This window comes from Stegodyphus dumicola, chromosome 9, assembly GCF_044657685.1.
Source record: "Stegodyphus dumicola isolate Sdum_Otavi_A_Nest chromosome 9, ASM4465768v1".
Taxonomy (NCBI): Eukaryota; Metazoa; Arthropoda; class Arachnida; order Araneae; family Eresidae; genus Stegodyphus; species Stegodyphus dumicola.
The window spans coordinates 125,832,495-125,854,356 of NC_140776.1; the positions used below are offsets into that span (position 1 = coordinate 125,832,495).

Here is a 21,862-nt window from a genome sequence, read left to right on the forward strand (position 1 = left end):
AATTAAGCCAGATATTTTATTTCAAAAGCAGTGAATTTTACGCCATTTTCAATTTTCAGTGAGGGACCGGTTAGGAAATAAATTAGAATAAATCAAGATTGATTTTTTCCACATTAAATTCTATTCTGTAGTACTATTTTGTGATTGAGTAGTCTTTAATTAATAATTTTATTACATTCGGTAAGAATTTTCATGAAGAATTTCAGGAAGAATTTTCATACAGAGAGTTAATAATATTTAGTCCTAAAATGCATTATTAATATTTTTATGAAGGCCGTCCAAACGGAAAAGTGGTTAGTGACGCTGACTGCGCTATCGAAAAATCCATGTTCGAATCCCAGAGAAGGCATGGATGTAAATGGTCTGTTCCTTTATAGGAAGTAATGGTGGACCATTTATTAGGTTTCTCCATAATAAAGTGACCACCGCTTCCGGCCTTAGTAGTGGCCAACGTCTACGACGACTTGTGCTCGCCATTAGGGGGGGGGGAAATATCCATACATTTTCATGAAGTTTTATTTACTTTAAAATCATAATCTGATAATCGTACAAAATTCATTAACAATAAATATTTTTCTTTTAAAATAAATGCAAATAATATACTCTTAGATTTAAAAAAAAAAAAAATCCGACTCACCACGACGCACCGAAAAGTTAATAAGCAAACTGGACACAAATTGATATGCATACAGGTTTCGACGGAAAATGCAAAATTTTAAATTTTGGCTGCCAATGAATGAACAGTTGTCGTTACAGCGCATCTGATCCGCACAACTGGCAGGATATTTTAAAGAAATTATGATTCCAGGTCATAAATTCTTCACGAATTTAATTCCGTGTACTCTAGTAGACAGTAACTATGCCTCGCATACAGGTGCGCGAACGATATGCGCAGATGTCAGAATTTGAGAGAGGTCGTGGACTCAAAGAAGCCGGTTGGTCTTATCGGCGAATATCGAGAATTCACTATTAGAGGAGGAGCGATTTCACTATTAGACGATGTTGGCAGGAATGGGTGAACCATGGCCGCACACAGCGTCAAGAAGGAAGCGGTAGACCTACAGAAACGACAGAACGTGAAGACCGAGCAATTGTCAGAGAGGCACTCACAGCCCCAGCTGCATCGCTATCATCGATTGTACGTGCAACTAGTGCTTCAGTGACCGCAAGGACCATTTATAGACGGCTCACAGAAAAGGGGCTGAGGTGATGGCGCCCCTTGCGCCGACCTCTGTACAACGTCAATCCCGTTTGCAGTGGTGTCGGGCTCATTCGCACTGGAATGTCACTGACTTGAGTAGAATAGACTTCACTGATGAGTCCCGCTTTGAACTGAACCCCGATGACCAGCGAAGGCGAGTCTGGAGACGGTCCTGAACAGCGGTGTGATAAAAACCTGACTGTCTTCCGGCAGACAGGCCGACAACCAGGAGTGATGGTCTGGGGTGCCATTTCATTTCATAGTAGGACCCCTTTGGTTGTCATCCGTCGCAATCTTACAGCACAGCGGTACGTCGACGACGTTCTAAGGCCCGTTGTGTTGCCCTTCATGTCACGCCACCTTGGGCTTACATTTCAGCAAGATAATGCCCGCCTCCACACTGCACGTGTCTCTGCTGCTTGCCTTAGTGCTTCCCGAACATTACCTTGGCCAGCAAGGTCGCCGGATCTCTCTCCTATTGAGCAACTTTGGAGCATTATGGGCAGGGGCCTTCAACCAGCTCGGAATGTTGACGACCTAACGCTCCAGGTTTACAGAATTTGGCACGATATCCCTCAGGAGGGACATCCGCAAACTCTATCAATCGATGCCAAGCCGAATAACTGCTTACATAAAGGCCAGAGGTGGACAAACGCGTTACTGACGTTTTTACTTTGTGAAGCTCTCTCACTTCAATAAATCATCCAATTTTTCTCAAACTATAATCATTTATTTTTCAGTACATGTACATCACTTCTACCGATTTTCGTCCCATTCGGATAACTCCTTCTTGGTGCGTCGTTTTTTTCTGTCTAAAAGTGTATTACGAATTGGCTACGTAACAATACCGAAGCCTGACTATCTTTTCTCCTGCCAAAATTTCATAAAATTCTATAAGATCTTCATTTTGAAAATATATATATATAATTTTCAATAAGAAAACTTTCCATATACCATTTCCAAGAAACACAAATTCAATTTAAAACCATGAAAAACATTCTAGTCAGAATTTTAATTACTATTTTAAATTAGACTTTTCAAGAGCCCCTTGCTTAAAAACATAAAAATCTGCTAAGAAAAATCTCTTTTCAAAAATACCAAACCAAAAGTAAACATTTGAAGCACTGAAAAAGTAGTTATTGTCATTGATCGCAGATTAATCGACTTATCAAGGGGATAAACCAATCTAACATCAATTAACAACAATCAAATTAAAAGAGAGTGTTTCATCTTACTTCCAAGTAAGCATCAAATTATTTACTAGTTCCAAATCATGAGTCACAATTAATACTCAATCCAAATAAAGACATTAGTCCATTTAAGCCAAACGGATCCTGATATATGTAAGATAATAAAATACGATGGCTGCGTTAAGAAATGATTCGCGACCTCAAAATTGACTATTCTAGATTTTATGTTCTCCCCTAAGTTTATCCTTTCTTCCAAATCCGAGATCTTTCCAAATTACATAACACTGCTTGAAAAGAGAACTAAAACCTAGAATTAACCAGTCGCAGCTTAGCTGTACATATGCACCTCCCTAGTATAAATACCGCTTCGCGAGCAATTACGTCACTTCCTTCTTAATTTCTCCTGCCATCAAAACTCTACTACTGTGTTTATTTATCTAAGATTATATTATTTTAAAACCCGTGTACATAAAAATCATTGTATTCAACTATGATTAAAAAATATCTTGTCAACAAAAAACCGATTTAAAATGCATCATCAAGGAATAAAATTATGTTTCGAAACGGCCACGTCTGGAAGTTTTTGGCTTATGCATCCATCTTTCTAACTGAGTCGCCAGAATATCATTCTCAATTTTAATATCAAATATCTCAGTCAATTTTTTGTCGCTTTGGAATCAAATTTTCTGTGTTTTATTTTTTACTAGGTGTACCCGCCCGGCGTTGCCCGTGCATTTAGAAAATGCAGATAAGTGAATAGCGCAGGAATAGTAGTGTAGGACATGTAGACTGTCTCTCTCTCTCCCCCCCCCCACAAGCTACAAAAAAGAAATGAATTGTAATTAATCGATTTAATGTATCGTCAAAACAGCAAACTAACGCTAGAATAAAGAAATCAATTGTTACAATCGAACGTTATTTGAAAACAAATAATAATATCAGTGAGTCAAAAAAACCGTGATTAATTAATTATAAATAATTTTTTTAAAATTTTTCTAATTCAAAAATCGAAAATCGGGCTTCGAGGTCTGGTGGCCAGCCCCTTTGTGCTTCCGTATAAAAAATTCCAGGTCCCTGCGTGCGATAGATTTGGCTGGAGAGCTCGGTCAGACAGACAGACAGACACATTACACTTGCTTTTATTATTATAGATAACGAGTACAAAATTTTTCTAAATTTAAAAATACCCAAACATGAATCTTTTACGTCATTTAACACATTTTTGTAATTGGAAGTACATTATCTACTACCAACGGTCCCGGAAACTAAAGCCAGATGGAAGGACTTTTTGTGGGCGCGATGTGTTATGCCATTTTATGTTCGTGCCAATACTAGGAAAAGAACAAATGTAGCTTTGGTATAATTTACCAGAAAACTGGGAAAGATAGTACTGAAAAGAACTAAGAACAATTTTATACGTCTACATAAGTTTACAATTATACAGAAATCTTAAATACGTTGTCAAGAATAAATTTCTCAATTATTACTAACTAAACAGCCAGTGATGAAGAAAGTCCGTTATTGTTCCCTGATCATCCCATCAATAACAGAAAAAAAAAAAAAAAAAAAAAACGCTGGGACTGTAGAGGCCAAAAGTCTTCAGTGTTGTTTGCAGTTGTCAAATGGAAAGTTGAAGACCCATTAGTAAAATGCAAAGACTTGGACGTTCGAGCGATACTCCAATTGATATGACAAATGATTAGTCGACTGATAACAGTAATGCATTCATCAGTTTTTCTTCTTTTCTTGCTAGGTTTCTTTTTATTCATGTAGTAGTAGTAGCAATATTAGGCATTTTATTTCCTAATCTACATTTTGTTCTGTTTAATTTCTTGTCTGGTTCTTGATTGACATAAAAGACAATGCAATACCGTTAATTCGAATGTCGTGGGAACATAAACTGGTTATGAAAGGCTGATGATCACAAGAAAGAGAACTCAGTCGAAATATTTCAACATATTTGCATAAGAAGGTATTTTTTGGTGTATTTCTGTAAAGACTTTCCTACAGATGGGGAACGTGTGTCCTCCGTGAATTTTTTGTGCGACCTCTAGCTCTTGTATTAATTAATATTTAATTATGTAAATTTATATATTTAGCATAACATAATTAGAATGTTGCAGTTCTGGCAGTCTTTCTTAGCCTGAAATTTAAGTACCTGCGTTTGCCCCCCCCTCTGACCCACATCCCTCAGGGTTCGCCTATGTGTCATCAATATTCGTTGGCGACCTGTAGTTATCTGTACGTACCTGTAACAGTCTCATCTCGTACTGCTATCGACTATTGTGAAAAATCTAGTTGTTATTCGTTTACTTATTCTGTGGTTTTACTAGTATATGGTTTTATTGTATTTCTAGCAAGTATAAGCTTTTTTAAAATATTATTTGATACTCGTTTTTTCGCCATCATGCCAAATTTTAAGAGAAGAAAATTAAATGAATAAAACAAAATATTTAATGTAGAGTGGGAGTTAGATTATTTCTTTACTCTGTGAAAGATAAAATGGTGTGCTTATTGCGCAATACGGTTTTAACTACTAAGAATAGAGCCAAAGCAAACAAACACTTTTTGGCTCATAAAGGACATAAATATTTCAGTTTAGAAGGTCGACAAGGTACACTTCAAAAATAGAAGAATGAAAAGCATTATCAACAGCCGTCTTTTAATGCTTTTGTATAGAAAATTACCCCTGCAGTTTATGTTACTTACAAAACAGCGCGTATACTTGGAAAGTGAGGCAAACCACTTAGGACGCAGAAATAATTAAAGAATGTATTGCTAAAGCAATGGATATATTAGATTCAGAAGAAGCTGATAAGTATAAAAAATTACCTTTTTCGAGAACTACGACAGATCGACAACGCGAATGCAGCTTTAAAAATTCAGCCTGTAAAAAGAGCCTCTAAAAACTCCGCAATTTAAACGAAATTTGTTGCCACTGCCCGAATTAAAATATTTCATTTATTGTTAAATGCTGAGTGTACCCGTTAAATACCACTAGCTGCATGCATTTATATGTACACAGAAATGCTGTTTTAAATGACACTAGCTGGATTCATCTGTAGGTACACAGAATGCTAAAACTTTTCTGTATGTACACAGAATGATGCCCGTTTGTTTGTGTGTGTGTGTAATTCATACAAATCTGCAATTTTATTACGATCTTGGTGATATTTTACCCGCTTCACCTTTAGAACAAGAGCAAGGGTACTGTCTAATCAGATTTCGAAAAATAACCCCTGGTGTTTATTAGAATGTTGGGCACACACAACCCGTCTTAGATTCACGCTGCCGTTGTTGCGTTCTCCCTATCAATGGAAAGCAAAGAATTTATAATTTTTTACAAAAATAAATTTTACTATTTCTACATAATTTCAATTTTGAAATCACTTCGCTGCTTTTCCATTCCCATTGTCAGTTCTTCTGAAACCGTTAGATGGCTCTGTGTTCGTCTACTCTTTTAAACAGCTCAGAACGTTTCAGAACAGTATAAAATCTTAAAAGCAGAATTTAAGTGTCACTGTCAGTTTTCGAAATATTTCGAAAACAGGGAATAAATCACAGAGAAGAGTGATTTTCAGAAAGCTCATTTCGGAAACGGAAAAATATAATCAATAACAAAATAAGTATCTGTTCTTACTAAAACCGGTGCATGGTGCAGTGTTGGTTCTACTCTGTTCTGTAGTTTTTTGGAGCTTGGAAAAATTTTGCGCAATTTACCTTGAATCAAAAGAAGAGGAAAATCACTGGCTTCTCTAGATTTCGAAAGAATTAGCCCCATCCCTTAAATGAAACTTCTTAATTCTGCTTAAAATCTGGGCAACTTCTGGTACTTCAGCTTCAGTTAACAATACGTACACTGAAGAGCAATTGAATTAGGGACAGCTGGTGTTACGCAAATTCTAAGCTCTGCGCAACCCTGAAACCCTTTTTTGCAATTTGACAAGATAAGGAGTGTTGCTCACGGTATCAGTAATCAAAATGGGTAAGAGTATAGATTTAAGGGCCTTTAATAGTGGTCAAATCATCGGAGACCGACAAATGGGTCACTTCATTTTGGAAGTAGTGCAAACACTTCGATTTTTAAGCACCAGTGGAAAAATGTCTTACGCGAAATTTGTTTGGTTGATCATGGCAAAGCATAAGTAAGGCTCTCTGTCTAATGAAGGCACACTTCCGAGAGGACTTTCTAAGAGAAGCTTGCTTGTATTCACGCAACTCATCGGAAAATAAACACGTACACTGCGAAAAAAAAAAAAAAAAAAAGAACATTTCTCTGTCTTCCGTTCTACTGAACCGATTAACGAAATCCAAATTTAGTTTTTCATGTCTCGAAAGCGCGACTTAGGATATATATTAGATTTATATATAGAATTGTTCTAACATACAGATTCTGACACAAAATCGGGCTTTTTCTGAAACGACATGCCAGTTTTTTTTCTATATTTCACTTATGCCTAAATATTTGGTGCGAAATTTACGGAGAAATTCAAAAATTTATCTTTGCGTATTTTTTTAGTTTTCGCCAAAAATAATTCACATGGCGAACTTCTTAATTTATAGCAACCTATTTTCCTTTCCCTTTTTACATTGTGGACGAGTGGAAAAAGTCACTTCGTTCCTACTTTCAATAATTTTAACAAAGTGCTTGAACCATATCTGATGTTTTATCGCTTTCAACAAATATGCCAAATTTCAAAACACGCCAATTTATAAATTCACGTATATCTTCGGAAATTTTGAATAATTTTTGCGGTATACTTAGAAATACATCTACTTTAAGATGATGGTAAAACTTTTATAGGTACTTATAAAATACCTATAAATACCTATACCTATATTACCTATAAAATTTTTACATAATAATAAACTATAACGTAACTATATATAAATAACTTATAAAATTTTTACATGTATTATATAATACAAAATGTTTTCGAAAAATTTATAAAAATTATTTAAACATACAAATTTTAAAAATAAATCATAAAAAATGGGCAAATTTTATTTGGAATGAACCTAAATTTCGAATTCTGGAAGATCAAATCATGTACGTTTAATAAAAAAACAGAGATTAATAAATATACATCAAATTCGATTAACATTGAGGAGCTAAAATTTTGAGTGCTAATTTTTTAAAAACTACTCGTGCGATTTTTACGAAATTTGGCACTTTGGCATAATTTGAGTCGTAGAATCGAAATATAGAAAAGAAACTCTTCATGTCATTTCAGAAAAAGTCTGATTTTGTAACAAAATACCTATATTAGAAAAATGTTATATGTAAACTAATACATATCCTAAGTCACCCTTCCGAGACAGGAAAAATTAAAGTTGAATTTCGTCAATCGACCCAGTAGAACGGGAGATATAGAACTGTCTTCCCCCCCCGCAGTGTACATCCCCGTGTATTTTCTATTTCTGGGTATTGTTCTATTTCTGGGTACTTGGTTGAAATTTTAGTGTTTAGAGCAGGGGTTTCCAACAGGGCCGATATGGGCACCTTTGCGCATCGATAAAATTTTAAATGCTGTCTATGATAATCAAGGTATTCGATGGCCGAAAATGCACTGGCATTTGAGTGGAATACTCAAGATCTCATTGATCATAAAAAGCATATCAATAAAATTTATAACTGTTTCTTGATATAGAGCTATTGATTATATTTTTGATTATTAAACGAGTATTAATAAAATACATAACTAATTGTTAATCACACAAATAAGTCTTATTCTAAACATATCGGTACGCTAAGTTTTGGTATTTAAAATTCATCCCAGAGGAATAATCTTAATGTTGTTACTGGACCAAGATTATCAACTTTTATTTATTTTTAACCAGTGGGAGCAACCTGTAGTCAAGAAAGTAACTTATCATGGAAAACAAGAAATAGGTTGAATATTTCTGAATGAAGTGATTTAAAATCAAGTTTGGCAATTTTATGCCAAATACTCAAAACACTGCATAAAAACATTAAGCGCAGCCATCACATTGATTAAAATCGAACTTTTGGATAGTTGGAATCTGTGATTTTTGGTTCTGAAAACTTGCTTGTATTTTAAACTCGTTTATATTTATAAAATATACGTTAAATTGGGTTAACTGATTAAGGCAAAGCAACTCGAGGGCCATCTGTCTATGGGAATTGATACTTTCGTGGAGGACTTTTTAAGATAAAACGGCTCGTATCCACGTTATACATATTTATGAAAAATAATAATAATACATAAAATAATTAAATACAAGCCTAATAAACTATTTTTTTCAAAACTTTTTTCCATATTATATTCCTAGTCTAATTTTTATCGTTAAGTTACATATGTACAGTTATTTGTATTGTGAATTATGTTGTATTCTGTTTATTGTAGAGAAAAATGTAAAGGTGTCGATGAAGAAAATTATTTTTTTAAAACGGGTTGATGCAAGGAAAAGGTTGCAAATCTCTTCTTTAGAGAACTTATCCACTCGTAGGCTTAAATGTCATCTCTTAAACCACAGATGACATTTGGACCTTCATCTGAACAACTCATCGGATAGAACAGCTTTTCTGTGTTAAATTTAGTCAAGCTACTGTTTTATAGTTTGTACAATATAACAGATTCCCTTAAATACATTTAATACCGCACGTAAATAAGCTAATTTAAATCAAGAACAGTTTGACTCCATTTATTTGATGCCAAATAGAAACCTGTTACCACTCGTATATATTTCAAGAGATCCTCCATTTCCTTCCCGTTTTCTATTACCCTTTCTGGAAAACTTTTATCTTCAAGTAAATAAGTGGGCATAGAAATCATTTCTTAGAGCTACATCTCCAATAAATGTTGTTTTGCGAAACCTTTGCGACAGGTGAGGTGTTCCACTAAGTGTTCTCCTTTCGGATAAGATGTAAACAAGCACATTCGATTATCTTTTATTACTTACAATGCCTCACATTTGTTTTCGGATATTTGTATTTTTGAAATATTTTTACACAGATCTCTTATTAAATATTAAAACATAGACTGCAAATTTTTTCCCGATATATTACATGTTCTCTGTTTTAAGATTTGCTTCATACAAAATAAATATCATCAAAATATTCTTTGCTGTAAAATAATTTATTCCAAAAGTGTTATTCAGTAACTCACATAATAATTAGGACACTCAAAAGCTTTGTTGAAATATTTTATAATATGATGTTACTTGTCATATGTTACATCATAAGAATTATCGTCTGCATTTGTAAATTATTACTTAACAAGATATATTAATTGTTTGATATCTGAAGCGAATATGGCAAGATGCTACACATTAACGAAACCTTCTGCTTAAAATTTCACTGTTCACGATTTTAAAGATGATAAAAGTATTCAGAATATTCCCAAAATTATTGATGCAAATCTTTTAACTACCTTCTATGTATTAAAAGGGTGAAACTGCACGAATCTATTCAAAATGCACTGAAAACTTGATCACATTCGAAGCTAGTACAAAAGAAGCGGAGATTTATTCTATGAAAAATCATACGAAACCTTAAAATTAGTGCTGGAAAGCTTGCAGGTTATTTAAAAGAACGGCTTACAATAAAAGTTAACCCTGGAAATGTTAGAAGAGTCATTTCGCCACTGGATACGGAGTGAGGCAGAGAAAGAAACAAGTAACATGACATTTTTTGATAGCTCTATTGAAAGCAATTCTAACGAAAGAATATAACAAAATGGAACATTCTTAATAGAAACCAGTTAAGCATTAAAACTGATAATATGAGTTCAATTTCAGAAATTGTGAATTTTTGCCAAAGGTATTTCGAATAAATTTCTCGAAAAAAACACGTTTTTTAAAGTATGATCAATAGTATACGCGAAAGAAAAACAAAATCGTTTCGTTAATATTTATTAATGTTAGTATTTCGCTTTATTTATTGATTAATTGATATTTGCAAATAAAATGAAAAATAAAAGTGTCCGAAAACAGATAATTAAATGTGGTAGTAAGTAGTCGATATAATGTGAGCGCTCTGAACTTCCTTTATAAAGGAAATTTAATGCAAAAGCCATGTGCAGGGAAAGTAACCTGATGCAAATATTATCTCATCCACTGATTCATCTGATCGTTACATAATCCAAATCAAATCCACGAATTTATCGTAGGTTATGTCGGCAAAGCCAGTGTATGTTGGTGGGAAAAAAGACCTTGATCACTTCGCAGGATTTTCTCCCAACACCATTTGTAAAAGACCGATTTTAAAGAAAACTTATCACTCTTTCAAGACATCAGTTATTGGAGAGTTGTATGACGAAGTAGACAACAATGCAAACAGATGCATTTTCTATAAAACTGGTATTTTTAACTATTTCTTGACCTGAACCGGAACTTTCTATGTCCGCAACCCTTTCGTGAGCACACAAATTACGACCACTTGCTAGTAAAACCTGCCGGAAATAGATCACAGTCCATTGGAAATGTCTTCCTTTTCGCGTTTTGCCTTTCTTCGATTCTTGTTCGCTTTTTTATTTTTTTTCTTTCTTACATCTGGACAGTCCGAGAGTTCATGTATAATGTGGGAAAACAAGCGAAAGCCGATGGAAACAGCCATCGGAAAATGTCGTATTGACGATGTAATTGCAAAACAACCAAAGCGAGGCGTACTTTAATTGCAAAAATCCAGTTGATGTGAGCGCTTAAATGAATGTAATTCTTTTTAATTTGACAGGTCAAGCGTGAAGATAGTTGAAGAGGAAAAAAGTGCGTTGTCTTCGATTCATATCAAAATGCAAAGTTTCCTTTTTCCCCCTTCCATTTCTTTACTTACTGATGGTTCCATGTAGCTATTTTATTTGTTTTAATGGTATTTTTATCACATCAATCTGCCAGTGCAATACTGAAAATTGAATGGATTGAACAGTTGAATTTTTTCAGTCCTTTTAAAAACAACCCCCTTTTTTTATTTGAGTATAACGCAAAAATAATTACTTTGGATTACTTAAAAACTCATGACATGGGTAATTTTAGTAACAAAACATGTTTATCTATATATATAAAGAAGAAAGTCTGTTTGTTTGCCCTCTAATAACGCAGTCACTACTATAGCTATCGTCACCAAGCATTCTACAATTCATTTCTAGGTCCTGGAAAAGGTCGACGTCGACTTTTTTCACCCAAAAAAAAAAGTAGTTGAAATCAGAGATATTAATTAAAAAACTCGAAAAAACGTTAATTTTCGTCCTCATTTTTCCGAGTGGCAACAGTCTTGCAAGCTGGAGATGAAAATACGTTTTATTTCGAAAATTGTTGCCACTGATCGCTTTCAAATCCTAGAGTTTGTTAATAAAAAAAACTTTGAAGTTTTACGATGAAATAAAAATAGGATCGCCAAAGATTAAATAGTACATTATTCCAGATTCCAAAAATTCATGGGAAGCCATTTTGACTATTCCCATTTTCGTACGACTTTAATCAGCCGAGATAGTAATTAAAAACTCCGAAAACATTAATTTTCGCACTAGTCTCACGCGTTGGAGATAAAAATGCTTTATTTCGAAAAATGTTGCTACTGCTCGCTTTCAAATCGTAGAGTTTGTGAATCAAAAATTTGTAAGTTTTACAAAATCTATATATTATAAGGAAGAATGTCTGTTTGTATGTTTGTTTGTTCGCGTTACTGATTTCTGATTAAGTATGATAAATTTTTTTCGACATTTAATTAAATTGTATATAGGCGAAATATTGGATGGAACTTGAGCTTTTACGACCATTTGATTGGAAAGACGAAAATCATTAAAAACTGCGAGCCATTGTTGCTTATATAATAAGAGAGAATAAGCTTATTTTTCTATCGAAAATTTTTATGTGAAATTTTTCGAAATTATATCGCATTAGACTGAAAAAAAATGTATGATTATGAATCTTATTTTTTGCATCTTTGTTAGAGAATTACAGCAGTATCGTTCGCTCTGTTGTTAAATGCATTACTCGCAATCTAACTTAACTGCCATCGGGTAACTTCCGCTAGTTCTTAATAACGAAAATTAAACTTAAGACTGTGTATCTCAATTTATTTTAGGTTGTAAATTTAATGTATATGCTCTTAATGTGTTTAATGTATGTGCTGTAAAAACCTCGTACATATAGTTATTTTAATAGTGTGTGTGTGTGATTATGGCAAAGCCTCGAGGACTATCTGCCTAAGGGGAGGGATGCCTTCGTGGAGGCCTTTCTAAGGGAAACTGGCTCGTATACACGTTACACATGGGGAACACCACGAAAACGCCCATGCAGCCAGCCCGTTCGCGGGATTCGAACCTCGGAGCGAACTACCAGTGTTCAGCGGCTTTAGCGCTCGGCCGCTGGTGGGCCAGTTATTTTAATATTAAATGAGAAAATCTGCATGTATGTATGCATGTGTTTATGCACATTCCACGAATTCTGAAAAAAGCAGCGGAACCTAAAGCCACGAGGGTTTTAAATACACGTAGTCCTTCACACGAAAATGTACACGCCGAAGTCCGAATGATAAATTTCGAATTTGTTTTACTTCATATTTTGTGCGAAGTTAAAATTTTGATTAATAAACTCCGCAATCTAAATACAGTGTGTTGTCATTTTGCAAAGTATAAGATATTTATCTTTCTGATTTAACGAACAAATTCAGGCAATTTAAAAAGAAATGGGTTTCAACTCGGACGAACGTAACACATTTTTCCTTAACATTTATTTAAGAAACTCAGCGATTTAAAAGCGATGTATTGCCGTTGCTCGACAGTGGCGTAACCTAGAACTTTTGCCTTCTGGACGATCACTGAGTTAACCACCTGTGGTTGTCCTTGAATTTGCTGCACCTCTTGATATACAAGCAAATAACTGAAAAAAAAAAGGAAAAACAACATGCAGGTAAATAAATTAAAAGCAATTTATTTTTGAAGAAAAACTTTAATTTTAACATTTAAAGGTTAAATTATTATTTTGCTTTTTTTTACTTCCTTGTACGAAGTAAAGGAAATATTGTAATCACGAAAATTCCGGGTTCCATTTTTCAACGAAAATACCCATTTTGACCGCTATCGAATGCAATTTAACGATATTTTTGCTTGACATCTGTACGTAAGGACAGAATGAAGGACCCTTTTTCCCCAAACGAATTATAAAACTGATTTAAAATGGATTCAAAAGAGTTTTTTTTTTTTTGCGGCATCTGTATGTACGTACGCATGTATGTATTTATCTCGCATAACTTAAAAACGAGTAGCCTCAGAACGTTGAAATTTTAAATTTCCAATAAACAGTCCCTCGCGCTGGAGATAAAAACATTTTATTCCTAACAGTGTGTTGCCACTGCTGCTTTGAAATCACTGAGTTTTTTAATCAAAAATTCATTAAAGGTTTATAAAATATGAAATATAACATTGGAAATTCAAAATTCGGGCTTCCAGGGGCCCATATTCGAGTGGAGAACTACGTTATTCAGAATTTGATGGCCCTGGGTACCGTTGATTATTCACACGGCGAGAAACATACACACATTCATGCAGATTCTTCATTATTTAATTTCTTCAAATATAATAAAGGGCGATAATATTTGATGGCAACAATTTGAAAAGTGATACAGTTGTGTATAGTGATTCGACGCAAAATGCCGTTTCGAGATAATAGTCGTACTGGGCTAACGCCTCTTTGGCCTAATAACGGGACATTCAATTCTTTGTTGCATATTCTTTAACTAAAATTATGGTTTTCATGCACTTTATCTTGGATTCAATGACTATTTTCTTCCATATAAGAATTTCTATTTTGTACGGTTTTCTTTTAGTAGAACTTTCGAAGAAATGTAGTGTTTCCATATTCTTTCTCCACCTCATTCCATATATCTTCCATAAAATTTAAAACCGAAAAATATGGAAAGTTCTGACAATTTCAGGAGAATTCTATAATAGCCAAAAGTTGAACATTAAGGGCTGTATGTTTCAGATCGTTGCCCTGACAGAACTTAAATGCATTTTACATTCTAAATTTTCTCGTTAAGCTTTTAGTTTTTCATCAAGAATATTTTTATATTTAACCCAATCCATATTACATTCGCTAAATACTAAATTTCTTATTCTAAAGGCAGCGGAATTTTCCCAAACCATTACGCCTCTACCCACGTGCATAACAGTAGGCAACATATTTTTCAAATTCAATTCTTAATTCGGATTCCCCCTATTTTTTCATCTATGAGTTCTAATTACATAATAAATTTGACATTCTTGCAACTATAATTGTTTTTACAATGTGATAAACTTTTGCTTATCAAGGATTTTGCGACTGCCAGGCGTATTTTATTTTCTTGTTGATGAGCAATTTCCATCTTGCTGATCGCCCGCTCTATCCATACGCCTTAAATGACCCTTCTGAAAGCTTCAGAGTTAACTTTTTATTGCAAACTATTTTATTTGAGCCACCTGAAGACTTTGCAGTACCAATTTTTGGTCATGTTTGATTCTCTCAAAATAAATCTGTGATTCCTTAGATTTAGCTTAGGATCTATTCAAAATTTCAGTGCATTTTGAATATTTCGAAGTAATATTCAGTTTTATTACACACGATATAGTTAAAGGCTTTATATCGAGCATTTTGGGGGTATTTGGAATACTTTTTCATCTATAAAAAGATTAATTATTTTGAATATTTCGAAGTAATATTCAGTTTTATTATACACGATATAGTTAAAGGCTTTATATCGAGTATTTTGGGGGTATTTAGAATACTTTTTCATCTATAAAAAGATTAATTATTAAATTTCTTCCAGAATTTTTCGTTAATTTATAGCGTTTTGGAATGTTCACTTCAGATATAGAACTGTTGGGATATTTTACTAAATAAATAAAAAATTTCAAATGCAGACGAACATTCTTGTGATTTATTTTTATTTGATACAAAAATTTTAATGAGAAATTCTTTCTACCAAAATATTTTAACAGAAATTTGAAAAGCCCGATTATTAGCATTTTCAACAAATTTGTTACAAGGTATATTTTGAAGATATTTATTCTACACGAAGCAGGATTTAAAATAGCGAGAAAATAATGTATTAGAAAAATGTTTGAAATGTATGCTTCAATATTTAGTACAAAACCTATGGACATAAATTAAAAAATTACAAGTGTCCGAAAACAAATGTCAGCCACTATATATCTTGAGTTCATTTCCAGAACGTTTTTAAAAATTACTTTTTTTAGCAAAACGTTTTAAATAAATTTTCAAAACAAGCATGTTTTGAAACAGATTATTTATAAAACATATAAAAGAAAAATACATTTTGCTAATATTGCGTTTTGCTTGTAACTGATATTTTGAAAGAAAACTGAAAAACACAAGTGCCCAGAAGCAACTCTGAGCCACAGTACACACACATTTTATAGTTTTAAAATATAAATTAATAGAAACAAATATATAAAAATATAAAATATAACTATATATACAATAATATTTATATAATTAAAAATATAAGTACATAATATATATTTATAACAATATTTAATTTATTATATAATTTAAAATATGACTATTTATATATATATATATATATATATATATATATATATTAATTGTGTTTTAAACGTTTTTAACGGTGCGTGCTTCTTCGAGATGTTAAAACTGTAATCTGAAGTTTTCAGAATGCAGTTTTTTTTTTTTCTTTTTTTTTCCTTAACCTCACAATAACTAACGTGGAATACCCTATCTGATTTTAATTTTTCATTTTGCGTTACCTTTACTCCAATGCCTCTGGCAACACCAAAATAGCATCGTCTTCGATGAAAGACAAATGAGAGTTTTATGACATTCCTAACCAAGATAAGCTCATTTATGGTTCCGGCGCCATTCTCTTGTAAATGGATGACCGCGCAAATCGGCGTTTTCGTCTCGACCAGCTACCGATTCGAGGTCGCCCAATTAAAGTACAGAAGTGATCAGGATATTATTCTAGTCCACGGCATGGCCAACTTGGATGACTTGGCATAAGAATAGGAAAAAAAAATGCAGCTTTCCTTTTGTCCATCTTTCTTCTTATTCTTTGCTATGTATCATAAACAACGCATCAGTCGGTAGGAAGATACCATGCTTGGGTAAGACGTCACTGTTATCAGATGTGCAAAGAAAGTGTGAAAGATTTACAAGGATCTGTTATGCCGTAGCTTTGTCTGCGATTCGGATAATAACTGTAATCAGTTAGGATTAAGTTGCATCGCATCTTCAAACTGCAAAACAATCATAATATTTAAGAGAATACTTACGGCTGGTGTAACCGATCTACTGTGTAATTTCTTACAGCAATATTTCAGGTATTAAAAGCAATGTTGAATTTTGAAAATGACCAAATATGACGGTAGATTGGGGTTAAATTAAAAAAAAGATTATGTGGATTAACCGCGAATCTGACTCAGATCTTTCTTTAAAATCATTAAGCGTCTTCCTACCCACCCGGGCCCAGTTCTCTAACGAATCGAATAAAGATTTAAATTAAAATGACCAACCAAATGTCCTGTGTCTTGTCCATCGTCCAAACCTAGTTTTTAGTCCCTAGTGATCTGTCTCAATTTTTTTTTTTTTTTTTTTTTTGTATTAATATTAATGTTAACTTCTCCAGCACACGGAGAAAAACTAAAGTTTTTCCGACTACTCATCTCTCTCAAAATGTTTTTGATTACTCTCATTTTTCAAAACATTACTTTTAAGCGTAAACATTGAGCGCATTTATAGAAGTTTAAACCGAAATGTAAATTTATTTTCATTTCCTTACGTACATATGAATAAATTTAAACTTAATTTTTTTAATGATTGCAATTTCATGGGGTGAGGTTGGTGTCGAGATTACAGTCATTTTATTAGTAGTTCATAATGAGATTAAAACAAACAGAAGAACCAAAATATTTAAAATAAAATGCATTGGTACTTACGTATTATCCTGTCGAACGTTAGCAGAAATTTCGGTAGTTCACACACGTGTTTTCCTCTTCAGACTTTTATTATATTCATCCTCTTTTTCTCTTAAACTTTGCGTGTATACGAGCCAGTTTTCCTTAGAAAGTCCTCCACGAAAGGCATCCCTCCCCTTAGGCAGATAGCCCTAGTGTGCTTTGCCATAATTAAATACACCAACACCAACACACCAACACCATCTCTTAAACTTTGTGAATTATATTAACCAAGATGTTGTTGTCACTGCTAACGCTAGAAGTAATAAATACTGTAGGAATAAATAACAATTAAATTAGGCAATTCATGCCTTAAAGCTCGTTCATCTTATAATATCAAAAAACTAATATCAAAACAGTTAACAGAATGCAAATCATAAAAATTATATCATAATAATAACACTTATAATATCCTATGGGCTGTAATATTGGAATATTAGGTACTATTCCGTTTTGAGAACCGTAAATAACTGCAGCGAAAATGTATGCGCAAAAGCGCCATATCTAGCAAATGCGACCATTTAACAGCGCGCCAAATCTAGCGTACGCGCTGATTTCAGATTGCGAAGTTTAGATAGTTCTATATTTCTTAAGACGCCATTGAAATACTAGTTTAATTTTTTAAATCCTTTTTTGATATCCTATGGATTTAACAATTTCGGAATTGCCCATGACAAAAAGTCTGCAATAGAATATTTTCAAAAGAAAGGCATCATTCAATATAGAAAATTACGTTTGAACAGCCAACGAGATGAAATAATGCTTTAGCGATAACTCGGTAGCGAAATAACGATGCAGGAATCCATTCAGTTATGTTTAGCCTTTATTTATATAAATTATAATAATGATCTGAAATAGTTATTTACTCGTATGCTTCCATTCAGTTATGTTAAGCCTTTTTTATATAAATTATAATAATAAAAAAGCATTATATTAAATTAAATTTTATGTAAATTAAAACAATAATTTTATGTAATATGTAAATTAAAACAATAATTGATTAGTTATTTACTATTATACTTCCTTCCTATCGTTAGGGTTGCCGCAACTATTTTTGGCAGCACTGGCATCAATAATAGTTTGGCGATTTTTTACGGTCCTCAAAACGGAATAGTACCGAATAGGATAATCAAATATATATATAATTAACATGTTATCTGTTTTACAAAATAAAAATTTTAAAAGTAAGGATTGTATTTTAAATTACTTTACAAATCGTTGTCATCCACAGTTTCAAAACAAACAATAATTAACTTCAACATTTTTATATTTGTCGATATTTCCAGATAGTGAATTAGTACTTTTGTATGCTAACAGTTCGATTAAATTTTGTGAATAAACATACTGGAAGAGTAAAAATATTAATCAACAAAATTATAAAAAACAAAATGTGAAAGCTTTCAGATTTTACATTAAATCCAAAAGGGTGGGTTTTTTTGGGGGGGGGATTACCTTTATTTATTAAATATCATGGTTTTCGCACTTGAACCATAAGATTCAATTCAACAGCAATATCGCAAAATAATTTTAAAATGAACCTATCTTTAGAATTTCCGATACACAGTGTCGCGCGCTGGAGGATAAAAATGTTTTTTCTGTACAAAGTTGCCATTCCTCGCTTTGAAATCGTTAAGTTCGTTAATCAAAAATTCATTAAAGTTTTACAAAATACGAAATCGATAATAAAACAAATTCCAAATTAGGGCTTCCAGATGCCCATATTCGGTGGAGGATTACGTTATTCAAAATTGGATGGCTCTAGGTACCGTGTTTTATCACAATGGAAAAAACATACATACATTTATGCAGATTTTTCATTATTTAATTTCTTTAAATATAACACAGGGCGACAATTTGGTGGCAACAATTTGAAAAGTGAAACGGACATTTAAAGTTTTCAACGCAAAATGCCAAAACGAAATTTATATCCCTTCTGGGCTAACGCCCTTCGGACTAAAAATTTGAAACCTTTTGTGCAACTTCAAGCAATAACAAGTTTTACAGGTGAAAATATACAGAGCGAATTCTCAGGATATTTCCGTCACTTTTCATTCCAAATGTAAATAGTACAGTCAATATGTATTATTATATATAGTCAATATATATTAAATGTATGTATGTATATGGCAATGCTTTAATGCTATGTACGTGAGCATTGATCACGTGATTGCGTCCACAGCACACACATTCGCCTTTTCTAAGATTATGAAGTAGTAACGAATTCAAAATCTTAGAATTTTCTAAGATTACGTTTCTCCCATTGCGGGAAAATCGACAGTACCTAGAGCTACGAATTATAAACATACATAATCCTTCCTCCGAATATGTGCATCTTAAAGCCCAAATTTGGAATTTCGAATACATTTTTATTTATTTCCTATTTATGAGAATTTAATGGCCTGGTATTTAACAAACTCAGCGATTTGAAAGCTAGCGATGGCAACACAGTTCGAAATAAATCATTTCTATTTCCAGCAGACCGGCCTGTTGGCCACTAGGTGAAAGGTACACTGCGCAAAAAAAAGGGGGGGACAGTTCTATATCTTCCGTTCTACAAGACCGTTTGACAAAATTCAAATTGCGTTTTTCATGTCTCGAAAGCGCGACTTTAAAATAGTATTGTTCTAGCATAGATATACTGCCTATGATGACGGACGTTAAGGTTAATACCCAGGTCACCACTGTGAGATATGAAGTAAATTTTAATAAATTTCAAACATAAAATTAAACCGAAGGGCACTATCGTTCTTCGAAGCTATTGGTCATCATTCAGTTATCGATATTGATCAGTTACGGATAGTTACAAATTATCAGATTGGTTAGTTAACACATCAGCTTAAAAGATTCATAGGGTAATGCAATATATTTAGATATTTTTTTTTTAAATTAAACGAAACCGAAGGGACATTACTGACCGCATCGGCAGGAAAATGCTGCCCATCAATTTCAGGGTTACCTGTGGCCATCAAGGTCATTAGTCACTGGTGTCTTATAATTTTTAAGATACCAGTTTGAGTAATCAGTGGAACTATTTACTAACGCAAGAGTGAAAACGGTAAACTTATTAAAAAATCACTGAAAAAAGAGGGTTTAATATTTGGTAACGTAACTTAATGTTGCACTTCAAGAATTTTGGAAAGACTCCGCAAAAGAGTTTCTTATGTTAAAAAAATCCTTAAACGGTATTTTGAAGAGTAAAGAATGATTTAGTCAATCAAAACTTTACTAAACGACCCGTATAAAATTTGAATTTTTCATTTTTGTCACACGATCAAAACTGCCAAAAGCTACTTCATTTAATTTATTTCTTAAAGCATAAACTTGTGTCTGAGACCAAGTATTTAAGAAATGTTTAGTCCTCGAATGATTCTGAAATAGCTTTGAAATGAAGCAAAGTCTGATGTGTCTAGCACGTGACCCACAGCCAATGTTTCACGATTTAAATAGTTGTGGTGTCCCAATCTTTTATCTAACAGCTAAGTGTGTAGGAACCTCGTCAACAGGTAAGAGAATATTCGCTTTAGTTCAGAAACAGATACGTAAAACTCAAGAAGGGTTATTTACCCTTTATTTCTCAAAATAAGAATTTCGCAGAAGATCCCTTTCTCAGGACGTGCAGCAAAGCCTCCACTTGGGCTCGAACTCAATAAGAAATGAAACTTAACTGAAGCTTAACTAAAAGATATAGCCAAAGTTATCAAGATTTCTGAGTAATTGGCTCTTAAATATCTACTAAGCTGGCGAAGCTATCAAAGGCCTGAGATACGGCCAAAGCGTAATAATAGCTTAAAGAGAAAAGGCAAACGCGCGCTAGTCAGAATCTCTGGCTCTCTAACGAAGTCAGTGGAACTTCGACTTAAGTACCACTCTTACTCTTTGCATTAACCGCGATTCTAAAAACACATTCTGGTAGGAAATTGTAAGCTGAAATGAGGAAGGATAGGAAAGTAGTTATAACTAAAGATAACTGTTAAAAACTTAATATAAACCTCACTCAGCAGCAAGCTTTAAGTGAGGTATCACTTCCGGCTGATAGTTTGTGAACAAAATTGTATTTATTACTCCAATAAGTACAGAGATTGTTTAGACATTTATATAACGATTTCCTTAAAGAATTAAAAAAAAAGCAAATTTTCGAATAACAGTTTCTGGCAACAGCTTATTATTTGAAATGCAAAATATCCTTTGCTGTTTTCAAATTGAAAACGTCGCATGGAAATAAGCTGTACTCTGAAGGATGATTTTGCGCTTTCCTATTCCATAATTCAAAAACCTTGTGAAATTCGTGGTATTAGAATTCCTAAGTGCAAAGAAAGCAACATTATTAGTTTAAAATGGAAAACCATTAATCATTACTTACATACGGAAGAAGACACCAAACAAATACCCCAAAAAGGTACCTGTCTTTTCTAACCTTCTATAAGTTAAATCATTGATAACAAGAAAAAAAAATCCGCTGCATTAGAAATCAATTGCAAGGTTTTTAAATATATCTGTAGCACAAAAAACAAAATAATAAACCAATGTTTACAACTTAA

The 21,862-nt window shown here is 33.2% G+C and overlaps 1 protein-coding gene across 2 annotated transcripts in view; it reads right to left on the minus strand.

The window, feature by feature from the left end:
• LOC146995478 (uncharacterized) overlaps positions 1–21,862 on the minus strand; it is a 92,263-nt gene that overhangs the window by 31,330 nt on the left and 39,071 nt on the right. Inside the window, exons 2-3 of one of the 2 annotated variants that reach the window (XM_085824065.1) lie at positions 17,307–17,596; positions 12,864–13,233 (exon numbers count right to left, since the gene is read on the minus strand). The gene's annotated coding sequence lies outside the window, so the exon portion shown is untranslated. Of the gene's footprint in view, positions 1–12,863; positions 13,234–17,306; positions 17,597–21,862 lie in introns of those variants that run through there. The other variant, XM_085824064.1, reaches the window with a different exon arrangement.